Below are 23,407 nucleotides of genomic sequence, written 5' to 3'. Positions count from 1 at the left end.
ATTATTGACTGGCTCACCTTTATCTACATATTAATTCATCCCTTCAAAGAAATATAGTAGATTGGTAAGACAAGATCTCCCTCTACTAAATCCCTGTTGTCTTTGTCTCATTAATCCATGCTTGTCATTTTTTTTCTTTATAATAATCTGTACAATTTTGCCCAGCACCGACATCAGACTCACTGATTTATAATTTCTCATATCACCTCTGAAACCTTTTTTAATAATCGGCATTAGATTGGCCACCCTCCAGTCTTATGGTACCATGCTGGATTTTAGAGATAAATTACAAAGTACTAATAGATTTGCAAGTTCATGTTTCAATTCTATCATCCCTCTGGGATGTATACCATCTGGTCCAGGCAATTTGCTGCTGCTCAGTTTGCCAAATGACCCATTACATCTTCCAGTGTTGCAGAGATTTGTTTGTTTCTACTGCTCATCAGCATTGAATACCATTTCTGGTACCAGTACCTCCCCCATATCTTTACAGTGTCCTGGACATCTTGGTAAATATTTTCTTATTGCCACAAGACATCCAAGTGCTAAGCATGCCCTCAATTCGCCCATAAAACATCTCCAACACACTCCCTTGAACTTTGGATGCACTGGAGAAAAGATGTATAACAAGACGTTTAGAAAGTTGGTTTTGAAAAGGACTACTTGGACGTCTTGGCCAGTAAGACATCCGAGTGCCACTTTATGCTATTTTTTGGACATCTTTCTTTTTTTAAAATGAGCCCCCTAGTGATTCATTCCTTACTAAAAGGTCACAGTTTTATTTTTTTTATTTATGCACTATACCTCTCCTAGAGAGGTCATGATATGGATCACAAATTACTAAGAATGGAACAACAGTTCATTTTTTTGTTATTTCAACACTGTAGTTCTATATAGATAGAATCAGGAAATAGACTATTTTTTTAAATCTAATGATTTTTACGTATTCTAATCATTGATATAACATTTTTTATGGGTACCTGTTTGACAATGAAATGATGTTATATTAGCATTTATCTTTGATTTTTATGATTTAGCTATTTGATGATTTTATAAAATGGTTAATGAGGAGGCCTTTTTACTAAAATGTGTTAGAAAATAACATTTTAACACAGGACTTTCCCCATGTGCTAAGACCATTTTTAACACTACCCTAAAATATTACTATTATCTTTTTGCAGGCCCTGGGATAATGTTTCCATTAGTATATAAAATATGCTAAATAAATAAATAATGTGGGATCACATACCATCTCCTATTTAGGGGGCACTAAGGACCAGATTCAGTATATGGCAACCACAATTTGAACGACATAAATAAACCAGCACCTAGCAATATTCCATAAAGGAAACTCCAGCTTTAATGCCCTTTATAGAATAGAGCTTAGCACAGATTGCCATGCCCAAATTTGGGCACCAGGACTTACACCTATTGAAATCAGGTATAATTCATGGTGCCCAATTTGGATGCATATCCGTGGTATTGTATAACACTGCGTGAAAGTTTCTAGAATGCCCCTGATCTGTCTAGGCCCCTCCCTTAGCCACATCCTCTTTGGGGTTGTACATTATGGAATTTGGGCATGCAGTATTTTAGAATATCACCCAATCTTTGACATTAAGTGGCTCGTTACCCACATGCATCTCAAGATCACATTCAAATTCAGGCATGCAAATTTGAGACTCCAGTGTTAGCTCTGCTTTAATCAGTTAGTATGCCATAATTGGAACACACTAGATCAGGAGTAGGGAACTCCGGTCCTCGAAAGCCATATTCCAGTCGGGTTTTCAGGATTTCCCCAATGAATATGCATTGAAAGCAGTGCATGCAAATAGATCTCATGCACATTCATTGGGGAAATCCTGAAAACCCGACTGGAATATGGCTCTCGAGGACCGGAGTTCCCTACCCCTGCACTAGATGGTTAATGTAGACACACCAGTTCTCTGCAAATGACACACCCCTTTTCCAAAAACATTTTTAAAAATTTATTAGCTTTCATTTAGCACATGGAAAAGTCCAAATAACCACAAAACTCTTTAACATAGATCTGTGTTAGGTATGCTATGCTGAGACTATGGGCTAGATTCACTAAGGGCACGGATCTGATCCGATCCATGAGGGATCCGATCCGTGTCCAGAGGGCTGATTCACAAATTTTCCTCAGGCAAATGAGGGTGATTGGAATCATGCCCCCAACTGGGCGCCCGGATCGCTCTATAGCGATCCTGACGCATGCGCTGGCCCTCCGTGCCCGGCAGAGCAGGAAATTTCTTTTTTTTTTCGCTTTTTTTTTCCCCCAAGCCCGTGCTTTTAACCTGCTTTAAGCCCGCGGGTTAAAACCATGGGCTTGCACTGTGGGGAAGGGCAGGAGAGTCGGAGCACCAGGAGAGATTTGGGGTGAGAGCAGGTGATGGGGCAGAGAGCAGGTCGGGGCAGCAAGGAGATCATGGCTGAGAGCAGAGAAGCAGAGCAGGGTAGCAGAAGGCAGGGCAGTCAGAAAGGACCTGAACAACTGCTCCTCAGCAGTCTCTTATTTTTGGATCGGTCAGCCCAGTCGGTGTCCCTCTTTCTTTTTTTTTTTTTTTTTAGTGAATTGCCGCCTGCCTACATTTCAATGCCGTTCTCCCTCATTTTCATGCGCGGATCGGAGGATGATCAGGACAGAGGTTAGTGAATCAGGTCAGAGGAAAATCGGATCACAAAGGGGTCGCTAAGTGGTCGGAAGTTGATTGGTGGGCTTAGTGAATCTAGCCCTATCTATTGTGGGCCCATACCTTTGGAATGGTCTGCTGGGTTATATACATTTCAGCTCTTCACTGCAGCAGTTCAAGAAAGCCTTGAAGATCTTTCTGTTCCTGCAAGCGCTTTCTAGTGGATGATTCATTCGTGTTAGTATATGTTGGAGTTTAAGTAGCACCAGTGGCGTACCAAGGGGGGGGCGGTCCGCCCCGGGTGCCAAGCCCTGAGGAGGTGCTCCCGGTCCCGTTCACCCCCCCTGCGTCCAATTCAGCCCCGACGTCTCGCATCTGGATTCCTCCCCGCACCATTTACCTGAAGCAGCCTGCAGCAAGATCGCAATCCCAGCGATCTTTGCACTGCTTCGGCTGTTTCCTTTGACACGGTCCCGCCCTCCTCTGACGTCAGAGGAGGGGCGAGACCGCGGAAGAGGAAACAGAGCCAAAGCAGCACAAAGATCGCTGGGATCGCGATCTTGCTGCAGGCTGCTTCAGGTAAATGGTGCAGGCAAGCTGGGTGGATGAGCGGTCCTTCGAGGTGGTGGGAGGGTGAGTGGTCCTGCGGAGGGGGGGGGTGCAGGCCTTCAAGGGGGGACAGGCATTCGAGGGGGGGTGCAGGCCTTCGAGAGGCGGTGCAGGCCTTCAAGGGGGGCTGCAGGCCTTCAAGGGGGGGAACAGGCTTTCGAGGGGGGGACAGGCCTTCGAGGGGGGGTGCAGGCCTTAAGGGGGGGGGACAGGCCTTCAAGAGGGGTTGCAAGCCTTCAAGGGGGGGGGACAGGCCTTCGAGGGGTTGCAGGCCTTCAAGAGGGGGGTGCAGGCCTTCAAGAGGGGGGTGCAGGCCTACGAGGGGGGTGCAGGCCTTCGAGGGGGGGTGCAGGCCTTCAAGGGGGGGGACAGGCCTTCAAGAGGGGGGGTGAAGGCTTTCAATGGGGGGGACAGACCTTCGAGGGGAGGTGCAGGCCTTCAAGGGGGGGACAGGCCTTCAAGGGGGGTGCAGGCCTTCAAGAGGGGGTGCAGGCCTTCAAGGGGGGGACAGGCATTCAGGGGGGTGCAGGCCTTAAAGGGGGGGGAGAGGCCTTCAGGGGTGGGATGCAGACCTTTAAGGGGGGGACAGGCCTTCAGGGGAGGGCGCCCTGGTGCAGAAGTACACGGAGGGAAGGGGGAGGGGTTCAAAGAGACGTGCATATGCCGGACTATGGGTGGGAAGAAATAATGGGTATGAAAATAGAGGAGAGGGAGAGAGATGATGGACCATGGGTTTTAGGGAGGGTAGGAACAGAAAGGGAGAGAAGTTGGACACAAGGGATGTTGTGGAGGGGGAGAATAGAGATACTGGTTAGAAGGGTAGTTGGGAAAAGAAAGAGAGAGATGGTGGGCCCTGGGGTGGTGGGGAAGGAGGGAGAGATGCTGGATGAAAGGGTAGTTAAGAAAAGGTGGATCTGTGGAGGGAGACAAAAAAAAGGAAAGATGCCAGACATCCGGGGGAGGGAAGGGAAACGGGGAGGACAGAGATGGCAGATGGATGGTTAGCATGCAGAAAGAAGGAAGAAGGAGACCCTGGCAAGCAAGTTATCAGAAGACAACCAGAGCCTTGGACCAACAAGATTTGAAAAATAACCAGACAAAAAAAGGTAGAAAAACTAATTTTATTTTCTGTTTTGTGATTACAATATGTCAGATTTGAAATGTGTATCCTGCCAGAGCTGGTGTTAGACCGCAAACGTGAGCTAGGATTTAACAGAGAGAGGAAAAGTCCTTTTTGTTTCTTTATTTTATTTATACCACAGCACCAGTGTGGTTAGGAGAAGCCAAAGGGGGGTGAAAAAGCTATAAAATAAACCCACCAGGATGTTTGAAAAAAACACCCAATTGGGCATTAAAATCAAATCGATAAACCAATTCAATAGGCTGAATCGAAAATTTTTTTCCTGAATCTGGCAGCACTAGTTTGTGATACTGTCGTAGACTTTAGGACCTGGGATTGGGGAGAGATGGCATTCCCAGTACTTTATAATGCAAGTGAAACGAGGATTTGGTCAGACTTTTGAAGGGTCTGCAGAAGAAAAATATTGTACAGGCCGGGGACATGAGACAGCAGGAAATGGGAACTTTTCTTCCTTCTATTTTTGTGAATGGCAAGGCTGAGGATGTCAGAGTTCAGTTAAAATATGTGCTTTATAAGAAAATATAATAATGTGTTTTATAAAATTTATAAGCATTGCTGGCCTACCCGGTGAGGTGTTCCTAGTGGTGGAGGCAGCGTGTCAATGTGTTGAGAGGAAGAGGTGATCTGGGAAATTCTGCTGAGCAAACTCCAGGCCCATTTCCACCCCCCAGTTAGTCCACTCCACTCAACTGTTCACACACTGAGTGGGTCTTTGGGTGTTGTGCCTGGGTAGTTGTTTTGGGATCTCTTCCAGTAGTTTGTCAGTATCTCCTTGTGGTTGAAGGAAGGAAACTTTGTTAACCTTAGCATTGACCTTCAGAATATGTTTGTAACAGCGCTGCTTGTGTGGCATTAGGCTATGTAGTGATTGAAAGAAAAAAACATTTCCTGCAAAGCTAAGTCCGTGTGAAGTTACTTTGTGCTGTATTTGACATCTAGCAAGGTCTCTGTTTGGAAGGAAAGATCTAAACTTAAAAATGAAGTGGCCAGAAGTTATGGTAAAAGCAGATAGTGTAGCTGGTTTTAAGAAAGATTTGAACAAATTCCTGGAGGAAAAGTCCATAGTCTGTTATTAAGACAAGGGGGAAGTGTCTGCTTGCCCTTGATCGGTAGCATGGAATGTTGCTATTCTTTGGATTTTGACCAGGTATTAGTGACCTGGATTGGCTACCATTAGAATGGGTTACTGGGCATGATGGACCATTGGTCTGACCCAGTTAGGCTATTCTTATGTTATGTTCTCATCTGTAGGGGCCTTTGTTTTCAGTTCTTATTTTAATGTATTTTTTTTCTGGGAACTTATCAGTGTTTTTTTTATAATGGGAACAAAAATGGAAGAGAATTAATGTGTGTGGAATGGGGGGGTAACTAATTTATTCAGCTAAATAATTCAATCCACCTCAACCAGACATAGGAGAACTCGCGTATCATTCACACACCCTCCAACCAAAAACGTCAAAAGAAAAAAACTGTTCAACAACCTCCTAGTCATTCGAGCTGCAACACTCGACCCCCAACTTTACAATCTATTGACCTTGACCACAGACTACAAAACCTTCAAAAAAGAAATAAAAACCCTTCTATTCAAAAAACACATAAAACCGAATTAATGTAATGTAATTTATTTCTTATATACCGCTACATCCGTTAGGTTCTAAGCGGTTTACAGAAAATATACATTAAGATTAGAAATAAGAAAGGTACTTGAAAAATTCCCTTACTGTCCCGAAGGCTCACAATCTAACTAAAGTACCTGGAGGGTAATAGAGAAGTGAAAAGTAGAGTTAGAGGAAAAATAAAAATAAAATAAACATTTTAACAAGACAGCATTGATCTAAATACTTTGGAAGGTAGAAGAGAGGAGAGAAAGGAATAGAAGCATGATGAAGTGATGAAGTGGAGCAAGTAAGTTTAGTAGGAGCGATTGACGTTTCCAGAAAGGGCTTCTTCAGGGAAGAGACTTGGCCGACAGTCCCAGGATGCCTATGTCTCCTCCCCTGAGATGTTCTCCCATCCATGCATTCCCTCCCAGACACACTGCCCGTGCCCCAGCCGCTCCAAGGAGGCTGCCCCAGATGAGGCCCACGGTGAATGCAGGATTCTCTCCTCTGCGGGAAAGCCGCCCGGAGCCGACAGTCGATCTTCTTAGCGGATTGCAGGGGGGGAAGAGTTAACACTCTTGGTAGTATCGGGTCTGTGTGCTCTCGGTGGTTGTGGCTGGTCTCGTTGCTGCTTAGGTGTAAAAGCAGTTGATCTCCACTGCTGCTGATATTTAAAAGCAGGCAGATTGATCTCTCCAATGGACTGCAGGGGGAGGAGTTCACACTCCTGGCAGGATCGGGTCTGTGGGCTCTTGGTGGTTGCGGTAGGTCTCGCTGCTGCTTGTATGTAAAAGCAGTTGTTTTTCTACTGCTGCTGATATTTAAAGCAGGTAGATTGATCTCTTAACACAATCAGAACTGTCCCAAGCATCACCTGCAACTACTCCATATGTACTTCTGATGTCATGACAATTCAGACATAATTTATGTTATGTTATGCTTGGAATAATGGTTACTGTCTTAGATTTTAGAACCTGGGATTGGGGAGAGATGGCATCCTCAGTACTTTATAATGTAAGTGAAACGAGGATTTGGTCAGACTTTTGAAGGGTCTGCAGAAGAAAAATATTGTATAGGCCGGGGACATGAGACAGCAGGAAATGGGAACTTTTCTTCCTTCTATTTTTGTGAATGGCAAGGCTGAGGATGTCAGAGAGTTCAGTTAAAATATGTGCTTTATAAGAAAATATAATAATGTGCTTTATAAAGTTTATAAGCATTGCTGGCCTACCCGGTGAGATGTTCCTAATGGTGGTGGTGGTGGCAGCGTGTCAATGTGTTGAGAGGAAGAGGTGGTCTGGGAAATTCTGCTGAGCAAACTTTGGGCCCATTTCCACCCCCTAATTAGTCCACTCCACTCAACTGGTTCACACACTGAGTGGGTCTTTGGTTGTTGTTCCTGGGTAGTTATTTTGGGATCTCTTCCAGTGGTTTGTCAGTATCTCCTTCTGGTCCAAGGAAGGAAACTTTGTTAACCTTAGCATTGACCTTCAGAATATGTTTGTAACAGCGCTGCTTGTAATGTAATGTAATATATGAGGTTCAATAAAAAAAAAATTTCACTGCCTGTTTCTATTCTGACCATTTATTCCTTTTCATGGTCATTACAAAAAATATTTTTTTACATGGGGGGGTGTCAAAAAATGATGGGCCCCGGGTGCCACATACCCTAGGTACGCCACTGAGTAGCACAATGATTTGATGACTGTACTGTATGATTGGTGTTATTGATTTTTATTATGCATTTATGTTTTGTATGTGTTTTTACTATGTATGTTTAATTGTAACCGCTTTGGTTAAGGCAGCATAGAAGTGTGTCAAATAATTAAATTAAATAACACATTTTCTGGTAAACATTTTCCTGTGTGTCAAGCACATGTTAGAGCTTAACACTCTTTAGAGAAAGGGTCCCTTTATTAAAAATAATTTTAAATTAAAAATTCATTAGTATTAGTAAATTTAAATCAAACCTAACTTGTATTTATTATTATTTATTTATAGGATTTTGAAATAATCTTAATAGAAAGAGTCTTTTTCTTTTTTTTAAGTTCAATATTTTTATTGAAGTTATAAAAAATGCAGTACAATAAAAGTAGTACACAGCGAATTCAGAGACAGAAAACAATGTCAACAAACAAACTGCATATATCTAAAGCAGGTATCACAAAAAAAAAAAAAAAAAAAAGAAAGTCTTTTTCTGAGTTTATTCACCTATTTTTTTTCAATATTCAAAGCAATCCATTTGGCCAGAAATGACTCCTGACTGGTTAAATTGCCTGTTCGGGGCTAACCAGTGTTGCACTTAACTGGTTAGTTCCACCAAAATAGCCTGTTAGTGTTTAAAACAAGACATGCTATTCTGGAGCCATTCCAGGAGGTCTAGTTGGCAATTGGCCAGTTAACTGCTGATATTCAACACTAAGGGGGAAATTCAGTGCATTAGCGCATGCAATCACATTAGCATGCGCTAACGTCCATTATGGTTAGCACGCTTTGATGACTCCCCCCCCCATAATCAGCCAAGGTCACTATGGCAGCTTAGTCTTGGTCTGTGCTTAATGTGACCATTTATTTTTTTCATCAAAACGGGACATCTATTAATATTCAGTCCCGCCCCCAATCCCGCCCTAGCCCCACCCCTAGGCCCACCCCCAATTTTATCCATTCATTTTCATGTACACACAATGTCTTAATTCATAATGTAAACATAAAATATAAAAAATCCCATACAGCACACTATACGCAGAGAAAATTTTAATCATCATTTATGAGTTTCAAGTTTTTTCAAAGATGTCAAGGCAGATTACTTTAAAATATGCAATGTCACCTCAGTAACTAGAAAAATAGACAAATATAGTGCAAAATATAGATAGCAGATATAAATTCTCAAAACAGACACATTTTGATCACTAAATTTATAATAAAATCATTTTTCCTACCTTTGGTGATTTCATGAGTCTCTGGTTGTACTTCCTTCTGACTGTGCATCCAATCTTTCTTTCTTTCTTTCTTTCTTTCTTTTGCATCCAACATTTCTTTCACAATCCAGCCTCATCCCCTTTGGGTCCAGGTCTCTCTCTCTTTTCCCTATGTTACCCTCCCCAGATCCAGTGAAGGTTCTCCTTTCTACCTTTGTTCAAGGTCTCCCTCTCTCTTCCCCTCTGTCTGAACCTCCCATAGTCCTGCATCTGCCTCCTGTCTTTCCCCTCTCGTCCAAGCCTTTTTCTCTGTAGTCTTTCTAATATGCTTACAGCCCTCCTTTCTCTGCCTCTTTCTCTCCTTCCTTCTTTTCTTCCTCCCTCTCAGCAGATTTTATCATATCTCTCTCCTCCTTTTTTTCCCCTCAGATCTAGTATCTGTCTCCTTCCTCTTTTCCTCCTTTCAGGTCTGGTATCTGTCTCCTCCCCTTCTCCCCTGCTCTGGCATCTCTCTCTCCGCTCCTGTTCTTCCCTGGTCTTCCTTCTCAATTTATTTTCTGCCTCTGTCTAAATTATTTTTTACTATTCAGTCCTTAATTTTCCTCTTTCACTGTGTCTACCTAAAGCTTGCCACCTCTTTTCCTCACCCCTTCCAGTATCTAACTCTACCCTCTTCCCTCAATCTAGCATGTGCTGTTTTTTCTTTCTCCTCCCCACTTCCTTCCAGCATATGCTCCCTCTTTCCCTCACACTTCCATTCAGCGGCTGTCCCTCCTCTCCCCCACACTTCCATTCAGTGTCTCCCTCTCTCTACCCTTTCCATCTACTGTTCACCCTCTGTCTTGCCCCTTCTATTCACTGCCCTCTCTGCCCTTTCCATCTAGCGTCCGCCCTCTCTCTCTTTCTTCCATATGGCATCTTCCCTCTTTCTATGCTCCTTCCATAAACTATATATCCTGTGGCCCTTCTCTCCTTTGTACACAATTGATTTCAGCTCTGCCACCTCTACATTTTTCTCTCTCTGTCACCACCCCCTTCCCTATGCTCTGGCATCTCTCTCTTCTCCTTTCTTTCCTTCCCACCCCACGGTCTGGCATCATCCCTTCCCTGATTCCCTGGCATCTCTCTCCTTTCCTTTTCTTCCATCTCTCCCTCTCCCTCCATGCTCTGACATCTCCTTCTTTCTTTTACCTTGGTCTGGCATACCTTCCTCCTTCCCTCCATGCCCTGGCATCTCTTCTTCCCTCCAAGCCCTGGCATCTCCTTTCATTCCCTCCCTCATCTTCCTTCTCCCTCCAGTTGGGTGAAGCAACACTCTCCCCTATTCTCTCCCCCTCTGCTCCCTTTCCTCCTTCTGTCACCCAAGGCCCGGTGTCCTGAACTTCATCAGGCAGCAGCAGCATTCACAATTCACTGCTGTTGCCGGCTTCAGGCCTTCCTCTCTGTTGGGTCCTGTCTTCATGAAAACAGGAAGTAGGCAGGACCCAGCAACCCAGCAGAGAGGAAGGCTTGAAGCCGGCAACAGCAGTGAATTGTAAACGCTGCTGCTGCCCAAAGAAGGTAATGGCGTCAGGCCTTGGAGCACCCAAGGCAGACCGCTTCTTCCCCCCCGAGCTGAATCCCCGCTGACCCTCTTATCTCTCCTTCCCATGCGAACCCAGCTGACCCTCCCAGCAAAATGACTGAGCAACAAACCTCCCTCCAGCAGCATTTGCAGCTGCAGCACGCTAAACAGGTTTCTTTGCGGCTTTCTCCTGCCAGTGAGTCCCTCTGCCATGTCACTATGAGTGGGGACAATGGGACAGGGGATCTGAAAAAGGGACTGTCCCGTTCAAAATGGGACGTATGGTCACCTTATCTATGCTATTCCTGCACAGAGCCTTCTTAAGTAGCATTTACTTGAGCTTTCCCAAGCTTCTGTAATTCAGTTCATGCTGTCCCTGCACTCTGACCTCCAAGCTTTTCTTTCTACAATTTCTGTATATCAGCCTATGTTATTCTGTGTACCAGAATAACATGGGTTGTTCTGCTTGCTCAGTTTCTGTATTTGAGCTTGAAGGCTAACTAGATAGGTACATTCAGGACCGAGCCCAGGAATCGGACAATGTGTGAGCAGATAGATGGATGTGAGGAAAAGCACATTTAGATTAAGAACAGATGTGTGCATGTTATAGATAAGAATGTAACTGTTACGATATATCAAAGCTATATGTAAAAGTCTATTACAGTAAGCCTAACATTTTAAAAACAACTTTATCTTGCTAAACATTAGAGTGGGGAAAGCTGCAAAACAGTTTTGAGGTGGGCGATAAGGCACTGACTGTCATTATCAGGGAGAAGAAGAAGCAGCAAGCAAGCCCATACTACTTCTCACGTCAAATCACTGAAAATTAGAAAATGTGGATATCTCTTTAAGAAGTAAAAGAGAGATAAAGTGTGTGTGTGAGAGAGTGAGTTTGAGAGAGTGAGTGTGAGAGAGAGTGAGAAAGAGCAAACCTGGGTAAATACGCTGGCTAACCCAAAAGCAGTAGCTGCACTAGAAACACTCATACCTGCAAATTATCAATTACTGTATATACTCAAATATAAGTTGAGACTCCCCTTTTCCCCAAAAAGGGAGGAAAAATGGTTGACCCGAATATAAGTCAGACGGCTTAATATTCAAGTACCCTGCCCTATCAGGCTCTGCACCCAGCCCCCTCCCTGCCAAGCTCTGCATCCAACCTCCTTCCCCCCCCCTTCAGGCACTTCACCCAGCTCCCTTCCCTCTCTCACGTCAGGCATTGCACCAGCCCCCTTCCTTCCTTCCCTCCCTCCCCCCCTCCCCTGTCAGGCTCTGCACCAAGCATCCTTCCTTCCTTCCCCCGTCAGACTCTGCACCCTCCCTCCCTCCAAGGCTCTGCCCCCTGCCCCCCTATCTGCCCTAGCTTCATACCTCATCTTGCTAATGCCCAGTGTAGGTGCAGCGGGCAGGAGTGAACTTTCCAAGTCTCTGCCCTGCTGCTAACCCGCTGCCATGAGTTCCTTCAGCCGCTGAGCAGCACGAGCAGGAGTGCAATTTGGCAGTACTGAGAGGCATCCTTACTGGATCCCACAAATTCTCAGGAGAATTCGCAGGAGTCAATAACGATGCCTCCCAGTACCGAGCAGCAGCGCCAAATTGCGCTCCTGCTCGTGCTACTTAGCCGCTGAAGGAACTTGCGACAGCCGGTTAGCAGCAGGGTAGAACTTGGAAAGTTCGCTCCTGCCTGCTGCATCTCCACCGGGGATCGGCAAGATGAGGTATAAGGCTAGGGCATGGAGGGGGGCAGGGGGCAGAGCCTGGCGGAGGTGGCCTACAATAATTCTGAGAGGGAGGTGTATTGTTGGCTCAAATATAAACCGGGACCCCCTTTTTGGGCCAAAAATCCCGGTTTATATTCGAGTATATGCAGTATGTTGCTGACACAGACACATATTCACCTTTGTAAAATACTAGCAAATGTCCTGCAGAAATCACATCTGCATTGAAAGCATGGGTGTTATCCTCTTCATTCAATAACACAGCACCTACATTTAAGTGTCATTATAGTGCTTCAATTTATAGAATACCACTGTCCACATGTATAAGTGTCCTTATAGAACAGACTCATGTCCTGCGTTATTTGAGTGCCTAAACAGAGATGCCTAAACAGAATTGCCTTCTATGCTTGTATGTCAGCTCGGGAGCAGGTGTAAAATTATACACACCTGAATTACACATAATCATGCACATTTGAAAACTATCCCCCATATTCTATAAAGTGCACCTAAAGTTAGGTGCCTACATCATCTAGCTGTTGTAGGCGTCTAACTTAATTAACAGGTTAAATCAGCACTAATAATTGGCACTCATCACCTTTTAATTGGCACTGATTGGAGTTAATGAATACTTAGGCACCTAACTTGGTAGGTGTAATTCTATAACAGTCATGCACCTAGTGAAAAGTGCATAGTTAAAAATGGGCGTGGATCAAGGGCATATTTTTTAAGTTAGACACCTTTTTTGAGTTAGGATCTGTTGGGCGCCTAACTTTTCTGCAAGCATTTACATTACATTACATTACATTACTGGCTTATATTCCGCCTGTACCTTTCAGTTCTAAGCGGATTACATCAGAACGATAACTGGACATTTCCAGGAAGAGAAATACAAATTACATTAAGGCGTAAGGTCTAAAGCAATTTTGATGAGTGGGTTCAAGAGGGGAAGAAAGGGGGAAAGGAAGGGATTAGGACGTTTGGTTGAATTTCTTGAATAGTAGGGTCTTGATTTCTTTGCGGAAAGCCTTGAGGTCAGTTGATGCTGTCAGTAGGTTGGTGATGGAGGGGTCCAATTTAGCTGCATGTGTGGCAAGTAAGTTGGCATACATCTTTTTGCGTTTAGTTTCTTTAAAAGGGGGGAAGGAGAAAGGGGGTAACAGGGTGTCCAACCTTTTGGCTTCCCTGGGCCGCATTGGCCAAAAAAAATGTTTCTGGGGCCGCACAAACGTGCAAATACTGCAGCAAGACAGAGGAGGGAGCCAGCAAGACACTGCATTGCCCTCCACCGGGGCCGCACAAAATACTTCACGGGATCGCAGGTTGGACACCCCTGATTTAGGGTGTGCCTAAATATTAAAACGCTTAGTATGCTTAAGTGGCATAAAGCGTGATTTTATAATGGCTGCCTTATATACAATTGTGCTTAAGTATCGCACTAGTTGGCACTGATTTTATAGGTGAATATATACATATACATATATACTTGAAAACACACATCCTGATGGCAGGAGGCTGTAGGTGTCCTACCGTTGTCTGGCAGCCAATCGGAACACACATAAAAAAAAAAAAAAATCTCTCTAATGTAGGACGTCCACATTGTAGGCCTCTGGAGCGCAGCTACATATGTGAAGTGCATCTACATAGACGCATAGCAATGCTTAAGCAAGCCCAAGGTGGGGAATGGGAGTGGCTTTGCCCGGAAGTGGCCTTGGGCAGGCTTAAGCATCGCTGTGCATCGATGTAGATGTGAGACAAATGCCTTAAATGTAGGCCTGCATAATGCTAGCCTACATTTCAGGGGTCTCACCAGAACTGTAGACATGATTCTCTTTTGGATGCCAACACGTGATTGACATGCGATCAGCGGCGGCTTCTTAGGTGGCTGCCGATGTCAGCGTCCAAAAGAAAATCAGGCCCTATGTGCATAAATCACAGCTCTGTCCTTGCTCTAGACTTCCAAAAAGCCTTTGACAAGGTACCCCATGAATGCCTACTTCAGAAACTGAAGAACCATGGGGTGGAAGGAGATGTACACAGATGAACCAGAAATTGGTTGGCGGGTAGGAAGCAGAGGGTAGGAGTGAAGGGCCACTACTCGGACTGGAGGAGGGTCACGAGTGGTGTTCCGCAGGGGTCGGTGCTCGGACCGCTGCTATTCAATGTTATTTATAAATGATCTAGAAACAGGGACGAAGTGCGAAGTAATAAAATTTGCAGATGACACCAAACTATTTAGTGGGGCTAGGACTAAAGAGGACTGCAAAGATTTACAATGGGACCTGAACAGACTAGGGGAGTGGGCAACGAGATGGCAGATGAAGTTCAATGTAGAGAAATGTAAAGTCTTGCACGTAGGAAACAGAAACCTGAGGTACAGCTACACAATGGGAGGGCTGTTATTGAGTGAGAGTACCCAAGAAAGGGACTTGGGGATAATAGTGGACAAGACAATGAAGCCGTAGGCACAGTGCGCAGCGGCCACTAAGAAAGCGAATAGGTATAATCAAGAAGGGCATTACAACCAGAACAAAAGCAGTTATCCTGCCGTTGTATCGGGCGATGGTGCGCCCGCATCTGGAGTACTGCATCCAATATTGGTTGCCGTACCTAAAGAAGGATATGGCGATACTCAAGAGGGTTCAGAAGAGAGCGACACGTTTGATAAAAGGTATGGAAAACTTTCATACGCTGAAAAATTGGAGAAACTGAGGCTCTTTTCCCTGGAGAAGTGGAGACTTAGAAGGAACATGATAGAGACTTACAAGATCATGAAAGGCATAAAGAAAGTGGAGAGGGACAGATTCTTCAAACTTTCGAAAACTACAAGAACGAGAGGGCATTCGGAAAAATTAAGAGGGGACAGATTCAGAACCAATGCTACGAAATTCTTCTTCACCCAAAGGGTGGTGGACATCTGGAATGCGCTTCCAGAGGGTGTGATAGGACAGAGTACGGTATTGGGGTTCACGAAGGGACTGGATGATTTCCTGAAGGAAAAGGAGATAGAAGGGTATAGATAGAGGATTACTATACAGGTCCTGGACCTGATAGGCTGCCGTGTGAGCGGACTGCTGGGCATGATGGACCTCTGGTCTGACCCAGCAGAGGCATTACTTATGTTCTTCTATGCACATATTTGACAGCTTGTTCTATGTGTATTTTTAAACATGCCTTCATTTGTTCATTTATTCAAATAAATCAGCCATTTATGCACAAAACCGGCTGGGTTTTGTAGTTCCTAAGGTTTATTTCTATGCAAAATATTATTACTAATACTGCCGATATTAATATTTGGAACTTACCAATCACAGTGACAACTCATATCACACTGCAGTCGACTGAAGTGCATTTAACCAGTAGCTCATGGTACCAGTCATACCTATGATACAGGCCATTACCACCAACTCCTAAACAAAATAAATAAAAACAATATATAGAAGTGCTCACCAATTATTTTTTTTTTTGCACCATATACAGAATTTACCCCATAAAGGGCACACATTTATGCACACTATTCTGAGATATGTGTATCTAAAATTGGCTAATAAGCCAAATAGCGCCAATAATTGAATGCTAACAATCATATTTTTGACATTAATTGACAACAATTTGAATTTGCACGCATATTTTGCTGGGTGCAAATCTTATAGTGTATAAAAATCTTATAGTGTATAGAATCTTATAGTGCAAATCTTATAGTGTATAAAAATGGGGCTTGGCTATGGAAGGGGCATGGGTGGGTCGGAGCGTTCACCAAGATGTGAGCAGTATTTCTTTATACCACAGACATGCGCTTAACTTACACACTGGAATCTACACTTGGGTTAAGTTAGTGTAAATCCTTGCGCCCAAATTTGAGTGCAGGTCCTGGCACTATGCGCTAGTCCAGGGGTAGGGGGAACTCCGGTCCTTGAGAGCCGTATTCCAGTCGGGTTTTCAGGATTTCCTCAATGAATATGCATTGAAAGCAGTGCATGCAAATAGATCTCATGCATATTCATTGGGGAAATCCTGAAAACCCAACTGGAATATGGCTCTCAAGGACCGGAGCTCCTTACCCCTGCGCTAATCTATAAAGGGTGCCGGTTCCACAGTACATTCCAGATGTTCACATGTGGAAAATGGTAGCACCCAAAGAGTGTTATTTACATGTTTACTAAATCCACACTTGTAAATGCTACCATTTGCACATGTAGAAGCCACATAAAGGGCCTCTTTTATCAAGCCATGGTAGCAAGTGCCACACAGAAAACACACCAAAGACCATTCAATCCCTTTGGGCCTCGGTGCATTTACCACATTGGCACACTCTATTCAGTTGATGAAAGAGGCCCAAAGACTTCTAAAATAATGTCCTAATTCTAATTATTTGATCCAGGAATTGACATATACGAGACAAGCTAGTGCTTAGAGCAGTGTCTCACAAACTTTTCCAAGCCCCAGCACACTAAACTCAGGGCCGAGACTGCAGGGCCTCCGGGCATATGCAGATGTTGATGTGATGATGTCACACGCATATGTGGTGTCATCACATTGATGTCTGCGCATGCGTAGAGGCCCTGCAGATGGGGCCCTGAGCTTGCTAACCCTGAAATTATTATGCCAGTGGGGGATGAGGAAAGGAAGAGAGGTATTGGTACCGGCTGACTGTCTACAGGACGTGCCTCTCATGGCACACCCAGAATATTGCTGCAGCACACAGTTTGTGATACACTGGCTTAGGGTCTCATATTACAAGAAACCTTATTATTACAATGTTCATTTCATTAAAAATTAGCAAAAATGTTATGTTATTTTTCACAAATATAGAATACTATTAAACCTAAAATTTATTTCCTACTTAATTGAGAGGAGCCTCTTAAATGTTCCCAGTTTTGAGGCCAAAATACACATAATTCCAGTCCTGATTTGGTCACAGTTTGTGAGTTTTATTGACAATTTAAGGAACAGCACACCATTAGGATTGATTTAAAGTAGATTTTCTGAAAGGCTAAGCCTGGTAGAGTTAAAAATAGCACATATTTTGACTGTCATTAAGTTTTAATCCAACATTAGGGAATGTGAATTGCAATTTGTGATATGGAGATTACGTTTTGCGAATCTCAAATTTATTAATGTGTGATTTATTTTGCCCAAGCTTTAATTTGAGCATTGGAGAGTGTGATTTATCTCCAAAAATGGTTTAGTTGATTTCTATGCCAAAAAGCTGTCAGCTTCTTCTGATGGCAACTTGTTCTCAAAACATCAGTCAGCACAGTGCAAATGCATTCATTGCTTTAGATATCTGTTCAGCCTCTGATTATTCAATGACAGTCAGCACTACAGTTATACACTTGAGAATCATATATTCAGATGTGATAACCATTCCACTAACACCACTGAATGTGAGGAATAAATGAAAACTAATGTTTCCACCTCCGTAATTCATCAACAGATGGCAGCACTGATACACTATCATGCTTACTTGTTATTTCAAATCTCTCCCTTCACCTCAGTTGGCAAGAAGTGTCTGTGTAGACTAGAGGCTGTTTTGATAGTGCTTGTGAAATTAGAGTATGCAGTGAGCACTCAGTGCAATTCATGCAACGGTCTGTGCTAGAATTTTGAGGACCCTGCCAATTTAGACAGCTAGGGTCATAACATTAGCTGAGCCCAGGAACTGAAGGAAAAGGTTAGGGGGTGGGAGGGGAGGGTGAAGTGATAGGGAATATTGGAGGATGAAGGAAGGGTGGGAATTGGGTGAAAAGACTTCAAAAAAGAAAGTTATGGGAAGGAAGGATAGGGATTGGTTAGAAGGGGCAGGAGATGGAATGTTGAGTATAGAAGTTTTTGACGGCATAATTTACTTGTGGGGTGGTTGTGGGAGAGGGTGGATGTGAGGGAGGAGGGATTGAATGAGTGTTTCCCTCCCTCCTTGTTTTTGTGATATGGGATGGGTGGGGTTTATGAGGTTGCAAGGGGATAGGGTGGAGTGGTGGGGGGAAAGGGGAGTGGTTGCAGTAGGGGAGGGAAGTGTGCAAAAAACATTGAGGATAATTTTGAATGTGACTGGAATTGAAGTAAAGGACATGTGATGGGAGAATTAAATGGATTACTCATGGGCGTCACCGCCATGAGTTGGGGTGAGTGTGACCTGACGATACCATGGGTCATGCGATGGGGTGAAGTGGCAAGGATTTGCCTGAGGAGATGAGCTAGGTTTCGTCACTGAATGGCTCATGGGGGGAGGGGCGGGGAAAAGAGGGGGTATTTGACCAGCCGCATTGACAGTTATGGAATGTTATGGATATAAGAATTAATTGTTGAAATGTTTAAAGCTGGGGTTATAAATAAAGCTGCAGCCAAACATTTATTCCATTTAATCGGTGTCTTTGGTTTATTAGTAGCAATAGTGTTAGTGTGTTATCTGAAGGTGACAAACTGTGAATGCTAATGTTATGACTGCTGAAGGAGTCCCTCCAACTGAAATTCACCGCTGCATGCAGGTTGTTTATAGTGATGACTATGTCGATGTGAGTACTCCCCATCACTGGGCCCCCCCCCAAAAAAAAAAAAAAAAGATTGTGGACCAGGAAAGACTGATTTGTGTGGTAAAAAATAGAAAATGTTTCCAATTAGTCCTGCAATTAAATTGTTTTGTCGTGTTTGTTTGTTTTTTTGTACGTTTTAAATATTGTAATTTTAAACATGTGTTAATCGCTTTGAAATTGATAAAGCGATCAATCAAATATATATTAAACTTGGAAACTTGGAAACTTGGAAAATAGAGTGAATAACTTGTGACAGCAACAGAAGAGTCTCACACGAGAAAAGCTGACAAATTTGTAAAGGACAATTGGAAGATCACTTGAAGCATTACATTGCAACTCTCAAAATTTTGAAAGAACAATTAATATAAGAGTTCAGAGGCACATAAAGGAAATTTGGTGCAACATGACAATGCTAGGCTTGACACAGCACAAAATCATGTTACATCTTACTGTATAAACTCCTGAAGGAAGCTCTCTTTGGCACAATGCAAGTCCTATGGAGAGAACTAGCAGTAAATTTCAGATTTATATTATATTCCACATACCCTGAGTTCATGGCTGTTTTTGTTCAAGCTAAGTTCATTTGTACCTTTCTTGCAGCTTCAAATTGTGGGCATAGCTTTATAGTGCTATATCCAGCGTGTTGTTTTGAGTTTTAACTGTTGCAGTAACATGTTTGAGGGTGTTGTTATATTGTTCGTAAGATTATATATAGATAAAAGAATTTAAAAAACACATGGGATATAACACATGAATGTTGAATTTAAGGTATTAATCTACATAGAATGTGCCTTAATTTGTGTGTGTGTGTATGGAGGAAGGAGGGGGGAGAGGGTTCAATGACTGAAATCTAGAACCGGTAAGACTCAGATTCTTTCTATCAGCTTCTGAGCAAGTTTCTGAGAACCCTTTCCTTCATTATTTCATTATATAAACACTTGTTGTGTGCTATATATTTTGAAGCCATTTATCTGTTTGAGGGACTAGCTAGTTTGGGGCTTCTCTTTACTGGCTAGTAATGTTGTGTTCAAAAATAACCCATTTGGAGAAACTGCCCACAAAAACATACAGAAGCAGAACTGAAGATGGGTCTTACAGTCAAGTATAAAGTAATGCACACAGAGCTGAATAACCCAAATAGTTCCAGGAACCCCAGCGAATTTCAAAAAAACGCGAATACGGTTTTAGGCAGGGGAGACAGGAAAGGGCAGCTGGAGAGGCAGGAGAGGGCAGCCGGAACGCCAGCAAGTGAAGGAAATCACTCGCTGTATGCTCCAACTGCCTCTTCCTGTACTAAAGTTGGGCTTCACCAATCAGGAGCTGCTTTGACACGCAGCTCCTGATTGGTAAGGCTCGACTTCAGTACAGGAAGAGGCGGTAGGAGCATACAGCGAGTGATTTCCTTCACTCGCCGGCGCTCCAGCTGTTCTCTCCTGCCCGGTCATTCGTGGTCGGAAAATACCGCGAATGACCAGGACCGCAAACCGCCAACCGTGAATTTGCAGGGGAGCACTGTATAGCGGAATTAGAAAAGTTACCGAGAAAGGTGACCGAAAAGAAAAATGTGATGAAACCCCTCATGCAAGGAAGATGGGTTGTTCTTTTCTAACATGTAAAATATAGAGGGCTTTTAAAAAATGTCTTTTTAGTTACTTGAGTGGTTTACTGGGGAAGGGGTTCAATGTGATTGCATAAAGATGTTCAATAAAGACTCCTTTATTTTTAATTTTTGTAAGAAAAGGCTACTGAGTTTGGGCTCTTCAGCTTTGAGAAGAGACAGGTGAAGGGAGATATGGTAGAGGTCTGCAAAATGCTATGTGAAATGGAAGAGGTAAAGTACAAAAACTAGGGGACACTCCGTGAAGTTTGTCACCTGCCAGGGCCGCAAGAAGACTGTGGGGGACCGACGACAGGTGGCAGCACAGACACTGGCGTGATTTCCATAGAGGGAGACCCTACAAAGCCAATACAGTTCTCTGATTTAGGGGGAAAAAATGCTTTAGACCATTGCAATTCCCTTTTAATCCACAGTTCAGGCAAAAACAAACAGGCTTTCTGCACTGATTGCTATTCAGTTTCAATAGTTCCTCAGAGAAAAAAACCCCAAAAACTATTTCACTGGATTTTACTCCAATAATCAACAGTTCACAGCAGCCAGTTTGTATTCCAAAAAAAAAAAACAAAACACCAAACCACAAACCTCAAGCACTTCTCCCTGGTAAATAACACAGAGTTCAGGATAAGGTCCTGAGGCAGCTTTATACAGTCCTAAACAAGGAAAGAGGAAAAAAAAACCCAAAAATTCCACTCCTCTTTATAGAGGACCTGGGCTTCAGTTTAAATCAGTCCTTCTCTTCACCAGGCTCTTGCAGTTTCAAAAAAACAACTCAAAAACACAGTATTCTTTCCCTCATTATAGTTCAATACTATTGCCTCTCTAGGCCATGGCAACTCTCCAGTTCCTTGTAACTGGGACCAAATTGCTGGGTTCACTCTAACAACAGCTTTTAACAAGCACCCACAAAATCCCTACCTGAGATAATCGGTGAACCTGCCCCACAATTCTGGAACTCACTTTGTTGCCATAATCCACTTCAGTTCCAAGGCAACAGAAGAAAAAAAAAACAACCCACCAGCTTTCTCAATGCTCAGTCCCAGCTGATGTATAAGCAAATCATGGCTGTGCACAATTCTAGCCCTGCTCCAGCCTAACCCCAACTCTGTGCAACAGAAAGGAAACTTCTTCAACACAGTTCTTGATAGCTACTTCATTTAGCAAGCTGTTCCAACAAAATATCCAAAGAAAAAGAGCAAAGCAAAGCAAATCACTGGTAAGAAACTGCCAAACTCACATCCATTTGTTCTGAGACAGCTCCAAGCATTTCAAATGCTGCTATTTCCATGCTTTCTTCTGGGGCTTCCAGCTCTGGAGTACTTTGAGATTCAGGGCCTTCTCATTCTATTGGCTCCTGCTTGGTGCTGGCCAGAGTCCTATCTGCCTGGTCTTCCTGAGCTGCCTGCTTCACACTCTTTGAGAGCTGTTTTAAACTGTTAAAGCCATTCCCTAGCTTCTGTGGCTGGGGCACAGGATTGTATGCTCTCTGGCTCCCTCTCAGTTCACTGGGCATATTACAGTTTGGGAACTGACTGCACTTTCTATAGGAGCTTGCTCTCCTGATAGGTTCTGGCTCAAGGATGGGTTCTGGGTCAGCATCAAGCTCATTTCTTTCACGATAGGCAGCCCTGACTTCTGCAGCCTCCAAGGCTCTATATTCAGCTGGCAGGGTTTCCTGCCTCTGGGAACCGGTTTAGTAATGGACTTAACCATGACAGGTTAATCACTAGGGATGGAAATGTCACAAGTTATACACTTAAATCAGAAAAAAATATATTTTTTTTTACTCAATGTATAATTGAGCTTTGAGATATAGTAAAAGTTATACTTGTGTTAAAAAAAGAAGGGTTTGTGCAAATTCCCTTACGTAAAGTCTATAAACCATTAGAAAGTTAGACCCGGGAAAGGGTCAATGCTAATTGCTGAGTGTAAGAAGCAGAAAATGGAAAAATATGTTTCATACCTGATCATTTTCTTTCCTTTAGCCAGGCATGTCCAACAGTTAGGTTGCGATCTACTGGTAGATCACGGAGGGGGTCAGAGGTAGATCACCAGCCCCACTTGGCTCCATCTCTCCAGTAGCTCACCCCATCGCTAGGAGAGAGCTCGTGCCGGCAAGTCGTCTGTCGAGGGCTTGCCGCCGATGCTGATCCTTTGCCTGACTTTTTTCCCTGCCTGCAAGAATCTTGCCTGCAGGTATATTGGGGGCACTTGTTGTTTTTCGTGCCAATAGGTTGTGGGTATCCCAGGGGGCAGCCGCCCGCGCCCCGCGATCATACGCCACAGGCCCGACGTCATACCTGGTCTCCTGCCTCTCAGAATCACCCATTCCTACCTCCACCCTAATACCCGTTAGAAGTGTGTTATATACTGGGCAATATCCATTCACCCGGGCTTTACCTGAATACACTTACTATTTTAGTTGTGTCGTGTGCTGTTCATTGGTCGTTTTATAGTTCACTTTCATTAAACGTTTTCAGGCAAGACATAGCAAAGTGTCAATAATTTGGTGATTTTTGCGGGCTTTTCCAATTTTGTTCTAACTTGCCTTCGAATTGGTTCAAACCACTGTGACTTTTGCTTGCCTCTGCAATTTTATTTTGCCTTGCCTTTGCGTTGATTCTATACTGTGTGCAGAATTTATTAATTTGCGTGTGGTGGTATTTGAACTTGTTTGGTGGTATTTGATTTTTTGAGGTTTGCTGGACAGGCGTTTGAGGTTTTTTAAATTTTAAAAAAATTTATATTCTTTTACAACTTGTTAAACAACAATTAAACAGAAATAAACAATTGAAATAGGAAACAAATAAATCAAATTATAAAATAATTCCACATTAGTAACTAAAATCATAGTCCACAATATGAGGAGAGAAAATCTATCACCTCCAAGGAAAATTGGTTTTCAGGGAATAATTCAAAATCAAATCACATTACAGAGTGCAGCTGGAGTCAATTAATTAATGGCCTGGTTGGGAGATTCCATGGGAGCCTCTGAAGTTCTTTTAGTTGCTTTACCCTCAAGGAAAAAATTCAACTGATCAGGTTCATAAAAAAATA

The 23,407-nt window shown here is 43.4% G+C and overlaps 1 protein-coding gene across 10 annotated transcripts in view; it reads right to left on the bottom strand.

Moving 5' to 3' along the window:
• CHRM3 (cholinergic receptor muscarinic 3) overlaps positions 1-23,407 on the bottom strand; it is a 1,018,971-nt gene that overhangs the window by 598,369 nt on the left and 397,195 nt on the right. For 9 of the 10 annotated variants that reach the window (XM_033937301.1, XM_033937305.1, XM_033937299.1 and 6 more), the window contains one exon: positions 15,508-15,612. The gene's annotated coding sequence lies outside the window, so the exon portion shown is untranslated. Of the gene's footprint in view, positions 1-15,507; positions 15,613-21,587; positions 21,839-23,407 lie in introns of those variants that run through there. The other variant, XM_033937307.1, reaches the window with a different exon arrangement.

The sequence above is a fragment of the Geotrypetes seraphini genome, chromosome 3 (assembly GCF_902459505.1).
Source record: "Geotrypetes seraphini chromosome 3, aGeoSer1.1, whole genome shotgun sequence".
Lineage (NCBI taxonomy): Eukaryota > Metazoa > Chordata > Amphibia > Gymnophiona > Dermophiidae > Geotrypetes > Geotrypetes seraphini.
The sequence above is the reverse complement of the archived record's forward strand: the minus strand, read 5'-3'. Positions and strand labels throughout refer to the sequence as shown.